Source organism: Anguilla rostrata, chromosome 15 (assembly GCF_018555375.3).
Source record: "Anguilla rostrata isolate EN2019 chromosome 15, ASM1855537v3, whole genome shotgun sequence".
Taxonomy (NCBI): Eukaryota; Metazoa; Chordata; class Actinopteri; order Anguilliformes; family Anguillidae; genus Anguilla; species Anguilla rostrata.
The window spans coordinates 8,603,447-8,623,862 of NC_057947.1; the positions used below are offsets into that span (position 1 = coordinate 8,603,447).

The 20,416-nt window shown below is 39.6% G+C and overlaps 1 protein-coding gene across 2 annotated transcripts in view; it reads right to left on the bottom strand.

Moving 5' to 3' along the window:
- Positions 1 to 13,962, bottom strand: part of LOC135241186 (bromodomain adjacent to zinc finger domain protein 2B-like) — an 80,545-nt gene extending 66,583 nt beyond the window's left edge. Inside the window, exons 1-2 of one of the 2 annotated variants that reach the window (XM_064311365.1) lie at positions 13,760 to 13,962; positions 13,241 to 13,281 (exon numbers count right to left, since the gene is read on the bottom strand). The gene's annotated coding sequence lies outside the window, so the exon portion shown is untranslated. The remainder of the gene's footprint in view (positions 1 to 13,240; positions 13,282 to 13,759) is intronic. The other variant, XM_064311364.1, reaches the window with a different exon arrangement.
- Positions 13,963 to 20,416: the final 6,454 nt, after the last annotated feature.

The window sequence follows — 20,416 nt, forward strand, 5'->3', positions numbered from 1 at the left end:
TCATCCTACATGTGCAAAACGAGCTGCGTTCTCGCGCGCCTACAAAACCGCTTCTTCCCCGCTGTATTTTCACTCCGGCTTTCTGTTGGGATTCCACTTGACGAAACTGGGGGAAATGAAATCTGCCACGATGTGTAAATGTATGCCACAGATCTCGCGTGTTCAAATTAAATGTGTAAATTAAGTCGTCCCGGCTTTTTTTTTTTTTTTTTTTTTTGAACAAGATTCCACACCTTTCTATTTACTTTATTCTTATCAGAACAGACTCCTAAAACCGCACATTTGGACAGCTCACAGGAGATGAAACGCATCTCCGGCGCTGCAGTCTCGTGGCGTCTGCTGCAAGCCATTTCTCAAACCTTTCAAATACTTCTCCCAAAATGGCTTCAGGCCAATTAATAGCATCTGAACAGTGCGTCTCCATCTTCATTGAATATAAGGATGGTTATCATTCACGTGCTAATTGGAAATATGTGCCTCCTGCTTTGGCTGGGTAATAAATCTGTTCGCAATCATTCCTTAACTAAACAGAAGGTTTCCACAGTGAAGACACCCTCCCTCCCGTATTCATGGAGCTAAAACTCTAACAAGACCCTTTCAGATAAGGAACTGCACAGCAGTTGCACCTGACATGTAGTTTCAGTCAAGGAAATAAAAGGCTTGTCATTTACACAGATTGCTGCATTTAAATCAACACATTTCGCTGCGCTTATAAGCCAAGTTTATGGGTTCACACCTCTTGTTCAGCACCGCCTTTGCACTCTTGAGTAACCTGATTTGCTTCAGTTTACATAAGGCCGCAAAAATTCTAAAGACATATGAGAGAGAGAGCAGTATGTGTATATTAGAAGACTGGGTGGGTTTCAGCTTCTTCCAGAGGTTTGTGAGATGATATGCAGAGTCATAAGTGGGTGGCAGTGTAGGGTATAGTGTAGGGTTAGAGGACGGGGCATGTGACTCGAAGGCTGCAGGTTCTACTGCCAGGTGGGGCACAGCCATCGTACCCTTGAGCAAGGCGCTTAACCAGAACCGCTCCAGAAATTATCCAGCTGCAAAATGGATTGTATGCAAAAAATGTAAACTGTGTAAAAGCCTCAGTCAAATGCCTTAAGGTAATGTTATCTCATCCCTAAATCCAGAACATACTGTGAGATCTCCACATCTTTGTTTCCAACAGCAAAATTCCATGATGCCCAATTCATAAACTTATAGTGACAGTATTTTTTTGGGTGACATCAAGCACCACTGGAAAAAAAAGAAATGTCAACAAGCGACTCCTATGGTTACATACCAAGTACCTTCTGGGAATTTGGTGTGTTTTGATGAGGGTGGTTAGCTGTAGGGAGGTTTTATATTTAGTCCAAAAATCACATGAGACATTTCATTATTGTCTTTGTGTCTCCTAAATAAAATTAATGTTCATTGTTCAAATCTAAATAGATGTGAGCACACATATTTCCACATGCGGGAAGTGAAGAAGTCAATATTAAGCATGTGCATACAAAAAAATGCTCAGTCACGTATAGACCATTTTAAAATAAAGTAGAAATATCATTACTTTTTTTAAAACCTCATAGGCTTATTTTTGTTTACTAGAAAGTCATTAATGACTGAAAACATTCTACAACTATTACATGTAAATGTAAAAGAAATTACTAAATAAAAAAAAGCTTTTATATCTCAATTTCTGTCATTATGAAAAAGTTGGTTTTCACTGAAATACTTTTCCTACAATCTCTTTGATTTTCACAACAACAACAACAACACAAACCAAATGCAAACATTTTCTATGCCATTACATAATGAATCTTTTACACCTATATCAAATACTAAGCTGCTTCTTATCCAGACTTAGCAAGGTACAACTTGACAGCTATGGCGTTCCTTCGTCTGGTGTGTAGGCAGCTAGCTTTGGCATGCTAGCTATTTCAGGTCAATACAATAAAAAAAGACTAAATTAACCAGAAGGCCAAATAATATCTTATTCCATAAAAAAAAATTACAAGGCAGTTCAAAATGATATGAAGTCCCAGACTGAGGTGGATAGTCTACTGACTTCAGAAGCTCCCACAACAGAACAAGCGGACAGTTTCAAAATCTGTGGAACTTTGTAACAGAAGTGGCCTTGGAATTTCACAACCACGTGAAGGTCAAACCTCCAGCCAGCTGAGGCTGTTATGGCTTCCGCAACAGTGACAACAGTGTTCCTTTCCCACAATCTCCTCTACCCTCTCCCAATCATTCCCTAACACAGCCTAGTGTCTGGTTTCATTAAACGTGTGTGTGTCCATGTATGTGTGTGTGTGTGTGTGTGTGCACGTCCATGTATGTGTGTGTCTGTGTTCGTGTATATGTGCATGTGTGTGTTTGTGTGTGTGCACATGCATGTGCCTGTGTGAGTGTGCGTGCGCATGTGTGTGTGTGTCTGTGTGTGTGTGCGCGCGCGTGTGTGTGTGCACGTCCATGTATGTGTGTGTCTGTGTTTGTGTATATGTGCATGTGTGCCTGGTTGAGTGTGCATGCGCACGTGTGTGTGTGTCTGTATGTGTGCATGTCGGGGGGCTCTCCATCATATATCTTTATACATTTTGTTACTCGATTGTTTAAAGTACAACACTGAAGGCAAGGAAGAAAATCGCCTGGTTTCCCATTAAATGAATGAAATGAATCTCGTGTCTCAGTCAGTCAGTAGGTAAGGCCCATCTCCTGCCAGACTCACCGGTGGAGTGCGGAAACGGGCTGAGTGAGCGACTGCGCCTTTAACATCCCAGAGTGCCCGAATAGCCGAGAGAAACCGCGCGGCTTCCTGAAAGACACCGCCGCTCGGGCTGTGTGCTCAAATTAGCCCTAAATATTTGGATTACGCGGGAGAGCTCTCACAAAAGGATTTACCTTTTCTGCCTGGAGGACCTGCAGCCATTTCCCTCCGCGTACAAACCCCCCCCCCTCACATCAATAACAACCTGAGCAAAAAAAAAAAAAAAAGAGCAAGAGGACGGTTTGCGCTGTTCGCACGCTGCCATTTTGTCGCGAGGACATTAATTGAGGGGAAGGTTTTTCTCTTTTTTTTTTTACGCGCGGACACTTCATACGTAGCTAGGAGCAGAAAAAGGTCACTCCCCAGCCCCGGATGAAAGCCCTACCCCCGCAGCTCTTTGAACCGCTGCTGGAGAGGGGGGGGGGCCCTTCTCGTGCTACGGCCGCCTCTCCGCACGTCATCATTTATAGATGAAGACAGAGAATGCGCGGCCGCCTCGAGTGGAAGCCGTGCGCACGCGTGCGTGCGGGGGGGGGAGGATGGGGGGGCGGCGGCGGCGTCCAATCAAAAATGCAGGCCGCTCCGTCCGCCGAGTAACAAATTACAGCGAGCGTCGCCGCACGTGCAAACGCCGCACGCAGTGGCTACTGAACAACAAACGTAAGAATTTATTACGCGGGAGAATTTCTGAAATGCAACGTTCTTAAATTAACAATTTAAAAAAGGTCAGTTGTCCATATGCCCCCACCTAGTAATGAGATAAAACAGAAATGCTTAGCGACGTTTCTCTCGCCCAAAAATTTTACATCCTCTAACAGCTGTGATTTATTATTACTTTTCCTAATTCCCTCATGAACGCAGCAAAGAACCATTTTGTCTGCTGAACTCATTGCTTACATTTTGCACTTCTGAACATGCTTTTCCAAATGGCTACACATTTAACGATACCTGTAGTTTAAATCATGCCTATATAGTATAGTAAAGGATATTGGCTTTCCATACTTTCTAAAGCATGGCAAAGGTGATCCATTTGAACCAATTCCACCTAATTTAGCATTTATATCTATTATATATAACTAAAGCAAATAGTTGGGAAAAACTTTGTTGAAATGTCATCACTACATACAGGCCTTCTCATGCTCCCTCAGACATGAATTTAATTGTTAGTGGTTCACCAAGTCATTATCAGCAACAATTCCTGTTTTTTTTGGAGTGTCATCAAGTATTTTCAGCCATTTGCTTCTGATTGCGGTGCTTGTCAGCAGCAAAAGGCATAACCATAATTTTATCTTAAATGTATCCTTGCTATTTGACTTTATATTCTATTTTGTGCACATTTATGAATGTATGCATAAATATGAAGTGATGCCACAGCAGGTTTTCTGCCTCTAGCCCATCCTTCCAGAACACTTCAGGTTATTTTCATAGTTTTTAAAATTTTCATCATTTGTGTATTTGCAGAATTTTAAGCTGTTGTTGAGTCACAAAAACATTTTTAGAAAGAAAAAACTTGTTCTGAAGTATTGCCCTGACAATGAGAAGCAATGTGCTGTTCATAAAGATTTCCCTTTTAATGTCACCAGTAGCATGCTAGTCAGAAATTGTTTTTGGAAATAAGTTTCATTGACTCTGTCACTGTCTCTGTCTCTCCCTTCCAGAAAACAGAATGCCCAATGTATTAAAATTCTCACAAAGAATAGCCATCCTGTAGCTTTAATGCAAAGTTTATTTTCCAGGTGTTAAACCCTGCTTGAAGACATCATCTCTACTCTCAGACAGACTGAATTAAGCAGGCAGGTCAAATTAAGAGAAATGATTTGTGGTACCACTGTAGGAAAATATTATAGAGTGCCTACATACTCTTGCAGATAATTCCCAATAATCCCCAGCCCCAAGCCATGGATCGTTCCTAAACTGCACAGCTAAAAAGGGGTTCACACTCGTTGGGATAATACGAAGAAGTGGGCTGCTTGCATGAAAATAAGGTATCAGATTAAGGGCAATGACTCTTGAGCAGAGACAGTTTTTTTTTTATAGAACATGCATTTTTTTTGCATGTTCTATTTAACAGCACAAGAAAAGAAATTACATATTTAACTGTTTCCCTCTGAATGAAATTGAACACATGGAGAAACCAAATACAAACAATCTTGTCTGCCATTTCTCAAACAACTGATTTATATTCAGCTGAAAATGTCCGTTGTTGTTGTTGTTATGCAGGGCTACTGTTTAAAAAAAATTAGTTTTAAGTGCCATCGTTCTCATTCTTCAGAAGCTGAAATCACATCACAAAGACAAACAACCGCTGACACCAATCAGCAGCCGGTGGGCGTTCCCCTTTCTCTCACGGCGCAATCTCCACTTTCCCCGCATTTCCGTCGGCATCGAGACGCACGTGAGCGGCGCTGTTCAAATAAACAGGGCCCGACGTGTCAGATTTACGGCTTCTGCTGACCAACACACATTCTTTAAAGGATGGACTCACTCTTCTTCGTTTCTTCCCTCCTCCTCCTCCTCCTCCTCCTCCGCCCTGCCTTGTCATTTCATGCAGCATTCAGTCGAAATTAAATATTTAAAATTGGAGCTGCGGCGAGCTGCAAGCCCAGCTAAAATGAAAAGCCTTTGTGGCAGCAGTGACCAGATTTTAAATGCAGGAAGATCAATAAATAAAAGGGGCCCGCTGGAGCACAATCTCAGCGTGTGAGTGGAATAGCTTAAAACCGCTACCCAACGCCGGCGCTCTTCCTGCTACCAGCTGTCCGTCAATTATGAATATGCAACCGACTAACAAAAAAATTAATAAAAAAATTACGGACACGTCCCAATATAATTCCAGCTTCGGAAAATCCCAGCAGTCTAAGCTTTCAGTGCAGTTATTTTGGACAAGGATACAAATAGCGGTAAGCAACAGAGCAAACAGACCAAACTACTGGCATTTTAAATATCCGTCCCATTACCCCAGCAGGAGACGTCAACAGTTCGGAGCATTCCTGCTCCAGGAGGGGGCTAAAATACACTGAGAAGAGAGAGAGAGCGAGAGAGAGAGAGAAAAAGTGTAATCTCTCAAACACATTCCTCTTAAGCTATACCGCTACCCTTATACCCCTCCTTGTCACTCCATCACACAGTGGCAACCCTGACCTGCTAAAGGATTCAACGTCAAGCTTTGAATGTTTAAAAACATCAATCATAAAACAGAGAGGACATTGAATTATACAGTATTAACCTCCAGGGTTTGCATACAAAGACCTCAGATTTATTTATGTGCGCACATTAGGATCCCACAGCCCTGGTCTACACGGTGAGCCGGCTGCCAGTTTGATGGACCTGTTGGCCCTCAGTAGGAGCTCGGAGTCTTTGATGAATGGGTGCACGCTTGTGGAAAAAAGGGGAGAACCAAGAGAGAGAGGATAATAATAAAAAAGAGCGAAAACACAATTATTGCTCAGCCACAATCAGGATGGCTGCCATAATTACCAATGGGTCTGTTTCGCCCATTTTAAATGACCCGAATGCACCGATCCTTCCCCACCGCCAGAACAGACAGAGGGGAAAGATGAAAACTCTAGCGACTCGCACGTGATAGCCACAGTCCTAAAATGGTTCTGTGGTGACCGAAACACTCAGTACCAAATTACCAAAAGAAACTGGATTTTCCTTCGATAAAAATCAGAAATATTCAACCCGGTATCTTTTTTAAAACCCGAAAGAACATCTTGACCTTGCCTCCAAAAAGACTGGAGCACTCAGGCAGTTCATACATAAATATTGAATAAGCACAGGCTTCATCTTTGAAATTCTCTCACTGAGTTATAAATAGGAAGACACTTACAAGCTAATAACAAGCTGCAAGACTCTAAGGTCATCTTTCAGTCTGTCTTTTTATTTGATTAGCTTATTATTTACTAAGTGCTAGTATTTACCATAAAAGATATTGCTTACATGTTTCATTGTCTTTGTAAATGAGTCTCCTTCTGCCACTTTGAACTCAAATCCAAAGGATCCAAAACAATCACTTTGCAATTAATTAATGGTTGATCAAATTACAGCTATTAATAAGCCAGTCACAAAAATACACGTCTGGTTCCGAAATGAATCCGCATCCATATGTCATGAGGCCAAAGCATGTACAGTCAATTGCAATTTTAGCAAAAATGATACAATATCGCATACACCAAATTAGGCCTACCTTTTTAATTAGCTACTAACTATTAATCAGGCCACTGGCAGCATTACAAAATGCAATTTCAAGCAATATTAGTGCAACCTTGAGTCAGTACCTTTCCGTCCAACGTGGATACTTAAAACACTCAAATGCCACACTGATAAATTTCACAGGGTTGTTTGACACCCTCTGGAAGTCTGATTCTTAGAAATGTCTGAGAGACGATGCTCCAAGAGACGATACTCAAGGGCAAGGCATCGGAACAAATAAGAAAGGAACACACTGGCCTTCAATCCGGAGCCATTCAAACGCTGGGCCTTAAGCAGAGCTAGGCTATTCTTCATCACTCAGCTTTACTTAAACTGTGTGCAATGGTTCATTATTATCAATTAACTATTTACAGAGGCAAATCAATTCCATCCCAGCTCACACAAATGCAGAACACTGCCAAGGGAAACAGCCATATGAGCACATGCAATCGATGCCCCAAACAAACTGTTTATTTACCACGCGCTCTTTAAGCGAGACTAGCTCATGCTTCAAAAAACAAACAACAGCTTCTCCCATTTAAGCTTTTTTTTATATCCAATTTGTGTGCAAAAAACCATCAGACATTTCTGCTAATGAGCTTAGGCGCTGTTTGGAGACTCATCCCTTGATCTCCATTGTGGAGGCCTTCTCGTGCTCCGCGCGCTTTGTGCATCTACTGCCAAGTGGAGTACACACTCGCCAGGACGGCCCTGTACTGCGAGGCCGTCCACAGCGGGAGCACAGCTGGCGCACACCTGGGGCTTGGGCCACGGCTGCTGGGCGTTTGAGAAGGCTACTTAGGACCCGAGCCACGAAATATCTGAGAAATATACAGTTTGGATGAGCATAATAGTAGTAGAGGCAGAAACTCTGGGGATTTTCAAGACTAGGCTTGACGCAGTGCTAGATACTATCTAGTCTGTTGGTAATCAGAGCACTAATTTAGTTAGGAAAACTACGAGCATTGTTGGGCTGAATGGCCTGTTCTCGTCATTATGTTATGTTATGGAATGGAATTGCAGGGATTCTCATGATATGCCCGCTCATGGTTGATGTGGCCCAAGTGTGATAGATGGACTGAGCAAAGGGAAGACAACAATAATAATAATCATAATAATAAACACATTTTGTAAAATTCTCACTTTACTTGGTGGAGCAGAGGGAACAATGTTAAACATATCGTTTTGGTCAGCAACCGGCCATGGCAAATTCTGTGCTTCCATGCAACTCCACTCGCTGGGCACAGTCTAGCATTTTCACAGCAAACAGAGGAGAGGAGGCTTTGTCTTCAAGCAGGTAACCAGAGCATAGAGAGAGAAGGCTAACTATTGTCTACGGGCATTTTATTGAGTTTTTTTGGGGCCGGAAATAATATCAGATTCATTCAGACGTGTTATACTGTATTTCCTTATATTATTGACATTTTAATGCACGTATAATAAAAATATAATAATATACTGTACTAAAAGAAAAAAGTTTGTATCAGAGAGAATCTAAAATGATCTAGACTGATGTCAAAGTGCATCAATATACTTCCAAGGCTGATAAAACAGCTATCCTGAAGGCGGTCTTGGAGCAGACAGCAGGTTTATCCTTTACCCCATAAATCCCTTTAAAAAGGAGAGCCATGGATTGGATCTGCCCACACTGAAGTATGTCTATGATCGCCTAATGAAAACCTCTCCCCAGTAGCTAAGGATTCTATGGTTCTGTTTTCAACAATACTCACTGCACACAGAATTAACTAAGTACACTCATATCACCATAAAAATATGTCTGCCAATCTGTTATTGCACTAACAAGACCAGGTTAAGCAATGCTTACCACCCAACTAGCTATTCAGCAAGCAAGGGATCACTTTAACTTAGCTTTCACTATTGATCCTGGGAGAGGGAACATACCTCTCGCATAACTTTCCTCAACTGATATCCAGGTAACAGCTATGCGCATGAATTCACTGTTGCCTTCTAGTTTAATGTGTCAAAAGTTTGCTATCATTACCTGCATTTGACTCTCTTCATTGCTTGAATTGCATTAGATTAATTTGAAGTAAACATCAGTCAGGCAAGTTAGCAAAACAAAGTAAATTGATGTTATAGCTGGCTTTGCTTCGATAACTAAGTATTATGTCTTGGCACGGGTACGGAGGACCCATCCTGGTGGAAACAACAGAATAACCCACGTCATTAATCACACAGGTAGTCACAAAACTCTGTTGCAGGCAATTACACGGGCCTTGTTTCCACCGACTCCCCCAACCTGCCACCTGTGCGCGGCCTGTTCTAATGCCACTTAATATGGCAGTTCCTGTTTCAGCCCATCCCTCTCCTTCTACACCAACTGTCATTTTGCTGCAGTAACATCAGAGTGGACACATTTTCGAATGTTTGTTTATGATATAACCGAGTGAGATAGCTTAGCCTGTGGTGTATGTAAAAATCACGAAATGCCTGACATGTAAAGTTTCATTCCTGATGCGTGTGCTGCTGTTGTCCCATTTTGAAAGGCTCACAACTAAGAGTGTGTGTGCTGTGATGCTGTTCATCATGCATATCATGGGATAGAAGCCCAGCTCTAGAGTCAACTTTGTGTGAGAGCTGTCGCCGACAGGAACGAGAACACTTCTTCATTTTAAAAGAAAGAATTAAGTAGTCAAACAGTGGGGGTAATGTTATTAATCTTTCTGTGCATTTTAAAAAGCAGAACGACGTTATTAGGCATATCAGTGTAAATGCATTAAACGCAGTGGATGCATGCTTGCTTACATTTCATCCACAAATTAAATGGTGACAGATTAAACACAGAGACAGTGCACGAATGGGACTGACAACGCAAAACTGTTCAGGTTTCATCCCTTTCTGAAACCCAACACACAAGGTTCCTACAGTAAATCCTAATTTCCTGTAATCAGCTTATTCAAAGGCAGCTGTTTGGTGCAACTTCGGCAGACATGCAAATACGGGTAAGCATGACTATCTTTATTTCCTGAATGCTCGAGCCAAGTGGAAGGAATTTTTTTTCTGTTGTAGAAAATAACTCAACTTCCTGTCAGGGTATTGTTTACACATTCCTCATATAATGGAAAGACTCTTCTACATGTAACTTATGAGGTGTTTCTTGGCTGAGCCGAAAAAAAAAGAAGAAGAAAAATCCCAGATTTGAATTTACTTGAATTGGTATTGTTTCCTCTTAGAAACAGCATCATAAGCAAGGCTTGACAGATCAGTTCCCTCTCAGCAGTAACAGGGTAACACGATACAAGTAAATTGAAGTGCACCGTCCCTGTCTACAAAATTTCACCACAAAAAAGCAGCAACTGGCATTTCTACACATACAGCTGAAACCAGGGGAGACTGCTCCAGTTGCAATTATTGATACCATTAATGGCTTACGGGTGGCTATGGAATCAAGCAGCTGTCGAGTCGAAGCGTCAGAAAGGAGAGGAAGAGCGCGCTCTCCCCCAAAAAAACTGCGCATCGGGACGGCTTATAAGCAGCGCATCTGAGCCTTCCGCTCGATATCAAACAAAGACGTGGGAAACGGGGGAGGGAGTGATTACCACCTCCATCAGAAGCATTGTGTTAAAACATCGAGCCTATTTACGCCTCACTCTCCGCAGGACCGAAATAGAGCAAGGTTTCATAAAAAACCACGTGGGAACACAGCCACACGGAACGCACAAAACGACACACAGGATCAGGGTACACACTTGGTCACTTGTTAGCGGCGACAGAACTGCTTTTCATGTTACGCGCGAGTTAGAACGCTGACACACTCCTGTCCAGTGATGATCACATCCATTTTATTTGTAAAGACGTATCCCGGTTGAGAATATTAGTCATTACAGGGAATAGCATGACCTCCAATCTTGCTCCAGAAAGTATATTAAATATTTTAGGCAAATAAATCTGATAAGACGGGAAACATATAATTATTGCCAAGTTTCCAATATGATAATGAGACGATGCAAATTTCTAAGCTTGAACTTTGACATCTGCTCAGAGGAAGCCCTTCCTTGGCTGTTGAATTTTAACTGACCGCAAGGTTGTCAATAAAAGAACTAAGAGCCAATTACATTCTGGTTAATTGTTGCATATTAACTTTCATATCAAGTGGCAAAGCCATGATTATTAGTGCCTATGAAAGGGAAAGATATAAATGTTGTCTGGAATGCTGTGCTGCATGAATTATTGGAAAAGAAAAAAAATCTAAATGGGAAACCTTTGTTCAGACTAAGAGCCACATCAGATTGACAAGATATCACCTTTTCACATCTCGTGTGTGTGTGTGTGTGTGTGTGTGTGTCATGTACGCATGTGTGGGTGCTCTAAAATATCAGAGGCTTTAAAATCATTATAAACATTAGTAGGCACGTTTTGGTTGGCCAAAGATATTGTGAATAAAACAACCTCTGAAATAAACCATAGTACCATAACAGCAACCTGCCGAACTATGTCAGCCAAAACGCACTTCAGTTCAAGCCCTCATTCTGATAAGTTCTGCTCATAAACCATGTTAAGCAGGGCTAGGCTGCCAGCAGAGGGTGTTTCCTGCTTTCCCCCCTCCTTCCACGAGTCACTATTGTCAAGCACAGCCTTCATTTTGTCCAGGGGTTCAATAGGTTTTATCTTTCAGGCAGTGCATAAGGATCACACAGATCCTCTGGCTATTTCCACAGTGCGAGCTCTTAGATTTCCTCACGCATGGAAATATCTCAGAGCAAAGAAATCTCTTTTCCGATACATAAAATGCAACACCTCAGCATTCCCCATAAATCCACCATATGCCATTTAAGAAAGAAAGAAAGGTCTCCAACGTGTATTTTTATAAACAAACCTACTCACACCATCTTTCCCAGAGATAAATAGGATACAGTACAATAATCATATTCTCTCTGGGTCTCTGTCTTTCTCTCTCTCATACATGCAAACACACACACAAACACTTGACTACTTAGATACATTTCAGACCCCTATCCCCATGACTTCACCATGTGACTTAAAAAAATAAAATGTTAATATGCTCATAGGTTAGAGGGAGAGAGAGAGAGAGAGAGAGAGAGAGAGAGAGAGGGAGGGAGAGAGAGAGAGAGATTCTCTTGCATATGCTGAGATGGACTGGTACAGAAGCACTTACTCAGAGGTTAAGCATTTTAAAAACCAAACCACAATGAAAAAAAACAAGCAAGCACTCCCTATTTTTCACATTAGCATCCATTAAAACAGCAAAATATGAGTAAGGTTTTTGCCTTTCCATTGATTCAAAAATTACATCATCAGCAGCATTAATATGTACAGCTAGATGTGATTCATATTTACAACTACCCACAAATATTCGAACTCCCTTCACACTGGAAATACAAAAGTTTAAAAAACTGTTTGCGTACCATATGTGTATGTGAGCTTCTACTAAAGACCTGCTCAACTCTTTCACTTCTAAAAGTTAAGGTAGGGAATTAACACATCTAAAAGGTAACTATAGTGTACTTGGCTACGTTAGCTTATCGGGCTACATAAATATATTTTTTAATTAATGTAACCCAATTCCATGTAAAAACAGCGTATCATGAATAATATAGTATTGCTACAGTACGTAACAGCACATGCTTTTGGGGTGCCGTTCCCCCACCTGTCACCCAATAAAATCGTAAATAGGCTCCTGGAAACGTAATTTCTCAAGATCCTACTTTTTCAAATAAATCTACCTGTATCGTTCAGCTACAATGGCAACGGATACTACAGCGTGACAAAATCCATAAAATGTAATACACATGCTTCCACGAATAAATTCTACTTAAACTTCACATGACGTCATCGTCTCCCCTTGAAACATTTCATAACTTTCAGTCTTTGGGAGCATGGATTCGTTTCTTGGACAAAGTGAAAACATCAAGGAATAAAAATTGCCCAAGATGGCGAGAGGCTTGTTGTTTAGAGGGCAGAAAAATGGAGGATATTGTAATATACACAAAGGGATAAATTTCAACAACTCAGCCGGGCTGCAGCTGCTTCTCTTTATAGGGAAGCAACACAAAAGATAAGAGAAACAGAAAGCCAGCAACTCAAACAGCGGACCTCTCTTTAAACCAAAGGGATTTCCTTCCCAGTACGAAAAATTGTCTTAAATAAAGGAATATCTACAACTCTGTCCAACAGATCTAATATATTATATGTAATTTGTGGTTTAGTAATATTTGTTCATGAGGAGCTGTGTTAGATCCCCCCCACCCCCCTCATCATTTCTAAGACAGACATATTAAACAGACCAAAGGTACTCCGCTCCCTTACCTTCCACTGACTCCCGTGTCGTTGTTTTAACACATTCTAAACTAAAACAAAACATAGATGTATGTAAATAAACCGACAAACAACAACGAATCGTAACCCATCGCGAAATTGTTCTCATTCTGAACGCATTATTTTAACAGTTTTTAAAAGAACAGCTTAACCGCACGAGTGAGAACACAAAGACGAGATTCGTCCTGACTCTCTAACCCCCCAAGTCTTAAACAGCCTGATCAAAAGCTACACAACAAGACCAATTTCCTCAAATGTGGTAGTTAATCATGTAATTATGTTACAATAACACGATCTGTGCAACTATCGATACGTTTACGACCGTCCTATCGGTTTGACAAGTTTGTATCAACCTGCAGTAGCCTACACGCTAAGGAGTACAAGAAAATAAACTGCCTGGCTAGCTTGCTATCTAGCCAAAGAAATGCACACAGCGATGAATCTCAAAAAAATAACTGAACGGCTTATGACAGATAGCTGGCCAGCTAACATATCCAAATCCAAACTTACCTCAGTTTAGACACTTCTATGCTATGTATTTCCCTTTTCGACTTAGTTTCAAGTATTATTTCAAGTTATGTTTCTTTTCCTTCTCGATTTCGCGTTGTTGTGGGAGGCCGGTAGCAGGAGATGATAAAGAAGGGAATTGGGCAGTAATTGAGTCTCGGTGTGAGTGAGTGTGTGTTAGTTACTAACAGCAGATTGAAGGAGACTCTTTCTCAAGGTTTATTCCGCTTCACTTCAAGGAACAAAAGTGACGTCAGCTTACAAGCTATCTAGCAATAAAAAGTTATATTTATTATCTGAAAAAACAGCGATAGCCTGCTAAATATTGTAGCCTAAATAACAGCAAGTGATCGGTTGATAAATTCTGAACGTGTGCAATTAATTTTGTGCTTTAAAGACAGGAGGTGTTTAGCTCAACAATCGCAGGCTTTCTTTATTATAGAATGCGTTTCGCTGTTCTGTAAGTTATTAAATGCATAGTGAATTGTAAGATGTAGCTTAGCACATAAATAACTGGACAGATGATGTCAATAGAAAATAATGCTTTAAGTGGTAAGATTGTTTCATATCGCAATATGATTTAAATAAAACCAATACTAATTTGTCATATGAATTATTTTCACATCATTGTGACACTTGTGCTCTAAATGTTAACATATGGCGTTTCTCCAATGTGATTACTAGATGTTTATTTTACAAACTTAGTCTATAAGATGATTAACAACCATTTATTAACAAGAAGCCATAAAAAGAAAAAATCTATCCATATATTCAGAATAGCTATTCATAATCACGATTGAAATATAATTGAGAAACGCGGAGGAAGTGCCCATGATTGATATCCAACTGGCTAGCAGTGATTTTATTGGCAATACAAACACAATGAAGCAACGATATTGGCACCAATGACAAGCGGTTACGACAACATTTAGGTCGTGAAGAGCAAGACCACAGGTTGTTAGACTATTCATTTACAGAGCTATCTTAATTGGCAGATGATCTATTGCTTTATTTAGATTTTTTAAAATTTTATTATTTGATTTTTTGACCAGTTCTTTTTTATTAAAATCATAAATATTTTGCTCATGGGAAAAACAGATGATACATTGTAATAGTGTCTTTAAATAGGAAATTTGAGAGTATATATTGACAAAGGATAGGCTGAGCTGAATTAGTTTCCTCTTAATCTATGCATTTTGCGAACTGGGTGATAATGCTGAAGACAAGCAAGGCTTTTGTCTTTCAACACTGTTTAAAAAATTACATCATCAGCAGCATGAACATTCACAGCTCTGATTCATATTTACAACTGCGCACAAATATACGAGATCTCCTCACACTGAAAAGTTCTGTTTGCGTACCCTGTGTGTGCTTCAAACTACAGAGCTGTTCAACTCTTTCACCTCCAAAAGTTAAGGAAGGAAATTAACACATCTAAATGTCTACTGTGGTATGTTAACTTAGTGGGCTACATAAATTATTTTAGAAATGAATGTTGAAAAAAGTAACCAAATTCCATTAAAAAAACAGCACATCATGAATTATCTAGTATTTCTACAGTACGTAATAGCACATGCGTTTGGGGTGCCTCTCCCCCACCTGTCACCCAATGAAATCGTAATGTTTATAGACTAATGGTCGCGTCGTCAAAATCTTTCTTTTTCAAATAAATGTACACGTATCGTTAAACTACAATGGCAAGTGATACTATAGGGTGGCAAAATAATTCCATATCATGTAATGCAAATGCTTGCATGAATAAATTTTACTCAAACTTCACGTGACCTCATCGTCTCATTTTATAACTTGTGCATAAAGTGTTTTGGTATTTACATCATCCATAAAATCGTGGGACTGCAAACTGATCAACCCTCAACTTACCTCTCTCTCTTCTTTCTGTAATTCGTTCTATAATTTATAGCTTCAACAAATAGAATAAAGAATAAGAGCTAAAAGGTTCAGTTTGAGTTGGTGTCTCACTGATGTTTAAATTGAATTATACTTGTACAATCTGAGAAAATTAAAGTGTTGAATTCTCTCCTTTATCTAACAGCAAACCTACTGCAAAAAGGCAAGGCTACCATCTGTGCCTAATTGTGTGTTTTTTTCCCTCTCTAAGCGAACAATCAGCAACAGGCTGAGTGGAGACCTTGTGACCCAGTCTGGGTTGAGATGGGGGTGCAGATTATTATTTTCAGCAACAAACAACAGGAGTAACATGGTGAAGGGTAAGCAGCAGGAAGCCTATTCCTGCCAGACCAACATCGGACAGAAGCTGAAACACACAGGGAAATTTTGTCGGGAGAGCATTGGTGGATTTGAATTTGAATATCACTCACAGCTGATTTAGAAATTGGACAACCAAGGACAAACCTGAGTGAAGAGAATTTTTTTTTTTTTTTTTTTTTTTTTTTTGTGGGTTGGGGGGGTGAGGGAGTCATAATTTCAAGACAGCCAAATGAGAGAAAATGTAGTTAACAGCTTACCTTACTATTTGTTGAAATTGTTTAATCAAATGTTTTCCACAAATTCTTAAGGTCTCAAGACATTACCTTAATTTCTTACAAACACAAACCGCAGTTTCAGATCCTCCTTAAACCACCTACAATGTTAAGGAAAGCAATTACACTTTAATTGCGATAAACTGTTCTTTTCTTAGTGTTTTCTCTATTGTGTGTGAAACCAAATTACACACGCATACTATAAGCACACTGGATAGCAGCATCATTTAGAAATAAAGTCAGGCTTGAATTAGAGAGAGGAGGGGAGATTCTTGTCCGGCTTTTGTAATTTAAAACAGGTTTATATGCGTGTTCACTCTTGTGCTGATTGATTTTGTTCTCCCCCATCTTCCGCTTTGTAGGTGAAGAGAGCATTTGTTTCAGAAAATAAGATATTGCTTTCAGAGGGGCTGCATGGAGCAAGCTTCCCTAGACAAACAGAAATGGCAGCAGAAGAGGAAATGATTTGATGTGTTTGTCACACTGACAGCTAGATGTTGTTGGTTTTAATTATATCAGAGAATCTTCATTAGCGCTAACACATTGGAGGAGCTGCTTTCAAAGCGGCTTCGTTAGGGGGAGCTTAGCAGGCCAGGCTCTGTTTTTCCCCGCAATGAGAATGTCAACCTTACCTCGGTCATTTGTAACATAATAAGTGCTAGTACAATGACTGCAATGCAAGCACGTTGGGGGAAGGGCAAACTGCCTGTCTCCTTTAAAGGGATTTTTAAAGAATCTTGATTAGAAAGTATAATGAGCTACCAAAAGAACTAGTAAAGATGATCTCTCCTGAGACTGATGGAAAACAAATTAATGTGGTGATTTGGTTTTAATTATTATTTTTCTATTAGTTCATGGCGAGCCTAGGATACCCATCAGGCGGAGGAGCTGTGCTTGCAGTTATTGATTTTTGCCTGACACATTTGGGGAATACAGATTTTAATCATCTCAGTACACCACACTCGTTGCACACCCTGTAATTCCATTAAAAACAAGAACCTTCCAGCACCACAAAAGCATTTAATTTCAATCACACAAATTTCCACAGAACTACACATAGTGTCTTTGCAGTAAAAGTGGCCTAAGGTATGTGTGTGTGTGTGTGTGTGTGTGTATATATATATATATATATATATATATATATATATATATATATATATATATATATAAAACCTTAGGCCTCTTTTTATTACAACAGAGTTCTACATGCTATGCCTCTTTGAAAAGCCTGAAGTATCATTATCTGTAATATTGACAATGGTATCCTCATGCTATGTTATTAACCTGTATTGAATTCAAAACAAATTACTGCAGGTGGTTGTTTCAGTACTTAAATCATTTAAAAAATTATAAATAATAATCCTATTATTAGACAACTATAGGCTGTGAATACACTGCTGTCATTTTTTAAATGAAATTATTTGGATCATTTGAATGGCTTGGCAATTGTAGACTGGCAAATGAATGCACGGCCACCACTGTGAGCAATATATGTGTTAAACATTCAAATTGCTTGTTTCTCTGTTACTAATTGTAATTATAAATAAGAAATGCCCTGTAAATGATTGCATAATTTATACTAGCACATTAATTATTAATATATTTGAAAGGAAATGAAAGATTTGTGATCTTGCTGTTGAAAGTGGTTGTCATGCTGGCAGTTTTCTCAAAACCCCAACCTGTATGAAACACGTTAAAATGGCTGAGAAAGCACCGGCTTTTTACAACATGTTACTGGCAGCGCTTGTAACAAAGGGTCATCACAAAATGAAATGAAGCTCAACTGTGGAGGACCTTTGTGTGTTATATTCATTAAATGCATTTATTTGTGTGTGGAAATATGATTGTTGATCCTAAATAGCCTCAAATGAGTGCTTATTTCAAGTAAGGAGACTAAACGTCATGTTGCAGTGTTACGGTGTATGTTGTATTTTTTCACAATTGTTGTTATCGTGACTACATTTATAGAAATTCTACAGCAATAACAATAACCTTGGAGTTGGTATCTTTACAAATCATATTACCATCCATGTGATTGAAGTCATAACATGTTCTATTACTACTATGCAATGCTATGAGCAGAGGTATCCTTTCAAATAACAAAAGCATTGCAATAACAGTAATGGCATCTCTGGCCTAGCTATCTATAATATTACTTCAGGATTTGACGCCTAGGAGCTATTTGATCACATGAGACCCCTGGGAATTAATTGACAATGAAGAATGTATTAACCTTTGACTGCTGCACAAGGCAATCCGATGAAGGTAGGTCAAGGGGGGTAGGAGATGAGAGGCTTGCCTGTCCTGTGCACTTTTAGTAACACCAGCTTTTTAGTCGTCTGTCACACTGCCTGCCGCGGGATTGCAGACGGAGAACGTGAAGGTCGAATGTGATATAGCCGGTTAGATTCATGGTGCAGTGCACACAAATACAACAACACTGGTGTGATGCGATGACAAACTCTGGTGACATCAACGCAGTGACTCACTGGTGACACACAAGCCGAATCACGTTCGAGGACCCTTTTCTGGAAAACAGGACCATTTGTGCCTGGGAAATTAGGACGCAAGTCATGATCACATAACACCTTTAGAATGCGAGATACCACTCGTATTTTAGTCGAATAATACCCTCTCTTATACTCAGCAAATGGCCTCGTGATAAAATCTAAAATGCATCTTTATTAAGAAACATATTTATACATGTAATGTCAGTGAATGTTCTTGCTAGTGAGTGTACTCATAAATTACTACTTTCACCTTGGGAAATAAAAATATTCAGACATCATTTAATTAAATGCATACACAATGTGTCTTATCAGTCACTAGTCTGCACCATTTGGAACAATGGATGACAACACTCTGCCTGCAATGGAAATTATACACTAATCCTGCTGCCGACTGAGATTCTTCCCTCTCTAAATGACCTACTCTCATTAAAATAATTTTGCAGAGATGAGTCGATGCACAGCGAGGAAAGATTCCTGCATTTGTGCAATGGCTGGATTTGTTCATTTATAAATACAATTGCCTCCCCCCCCCCCCCCCCCCCAGTTTCAAAGATCTTCGAATATAATAAATCAAAAAATGCATTATCCACTGTGGGTTTAAAAAAAAGAAAACATTAGCAAGATTAATATAGGAAGAGTGCATTGGTGGAATATAGATCCAATTCTGTGAAGATCAGTAAAACAGGATCTGTCTGTTAGGCTGTGCGGAAATAGAAATATATTTCCATGGATAAAAGACTCCCAAAAAAGCAGTTTGGCTTCTTGCTTTCTATTTCAGTTTCTGCGATGATTTAATAACTCAATAATTCATTTTTTTCAATAGTCTTTAAATTATTGGACTGCTTAATGCATGTTCTAATAAAATCAATAAATGCTATTCATTGCTAAAGAGATCAAGGCAGACTTAATATGACTTTCTAAAATTTACATGAAAAGTGTCTTGTAGCTATTTACAAGAAATATACTGGGAGCGTCCTCATAAAAACAACAATACTGTGAATAGTGGCAGCTTTAGTGTATTGTTAATTATTTATAATAAACATTAAAATAGAAATATAGTTATTATGGCAGATATTTTCTATCTTCAAACGAAAACACATCTGCAAGGCAATAGAATCCTTGTGATTTGCAGGTATACAAAAAGTAAATTGTAAACATGAACACAATTTAAGGAATTGAATGAAGCATGGTTACAATCGCAACTACACTGAAGTAGTCTAAAAAAGGGGTTTAAATTGTAAAATTATTAGAGTAGGGGAAATGAAGATGACAGGTATCTGAAGGATACTACTATAAGTTTACTACAAAGTTTAGCTCATTGCATCACTGGTAGGCTCCGGCTGAAAATGAATGAGATTGCTTAAAACACTGACAACCTACAAAAGCGACAAACAATAACTTTTTCTCACCTAAATGTGAACATTATCTAATGCCCCAAGGGACAGTGAGTACCAACTCCAATACTGGTATGGGCTCTCTGTCCTCTGTCTGCATTGCCAGCCTATGGCCTATGCCTGGAAGATGTCACGTGTCATTTCTGCAGCCAGGCAATATCTGTGCTACTTTTTCAATGCAAATAACCCACGTGTTTCTCTTAATAGGACAAAAAAGCGTGATGATGAAGTTTTGCCGTTTAGTGAAAAGTCACC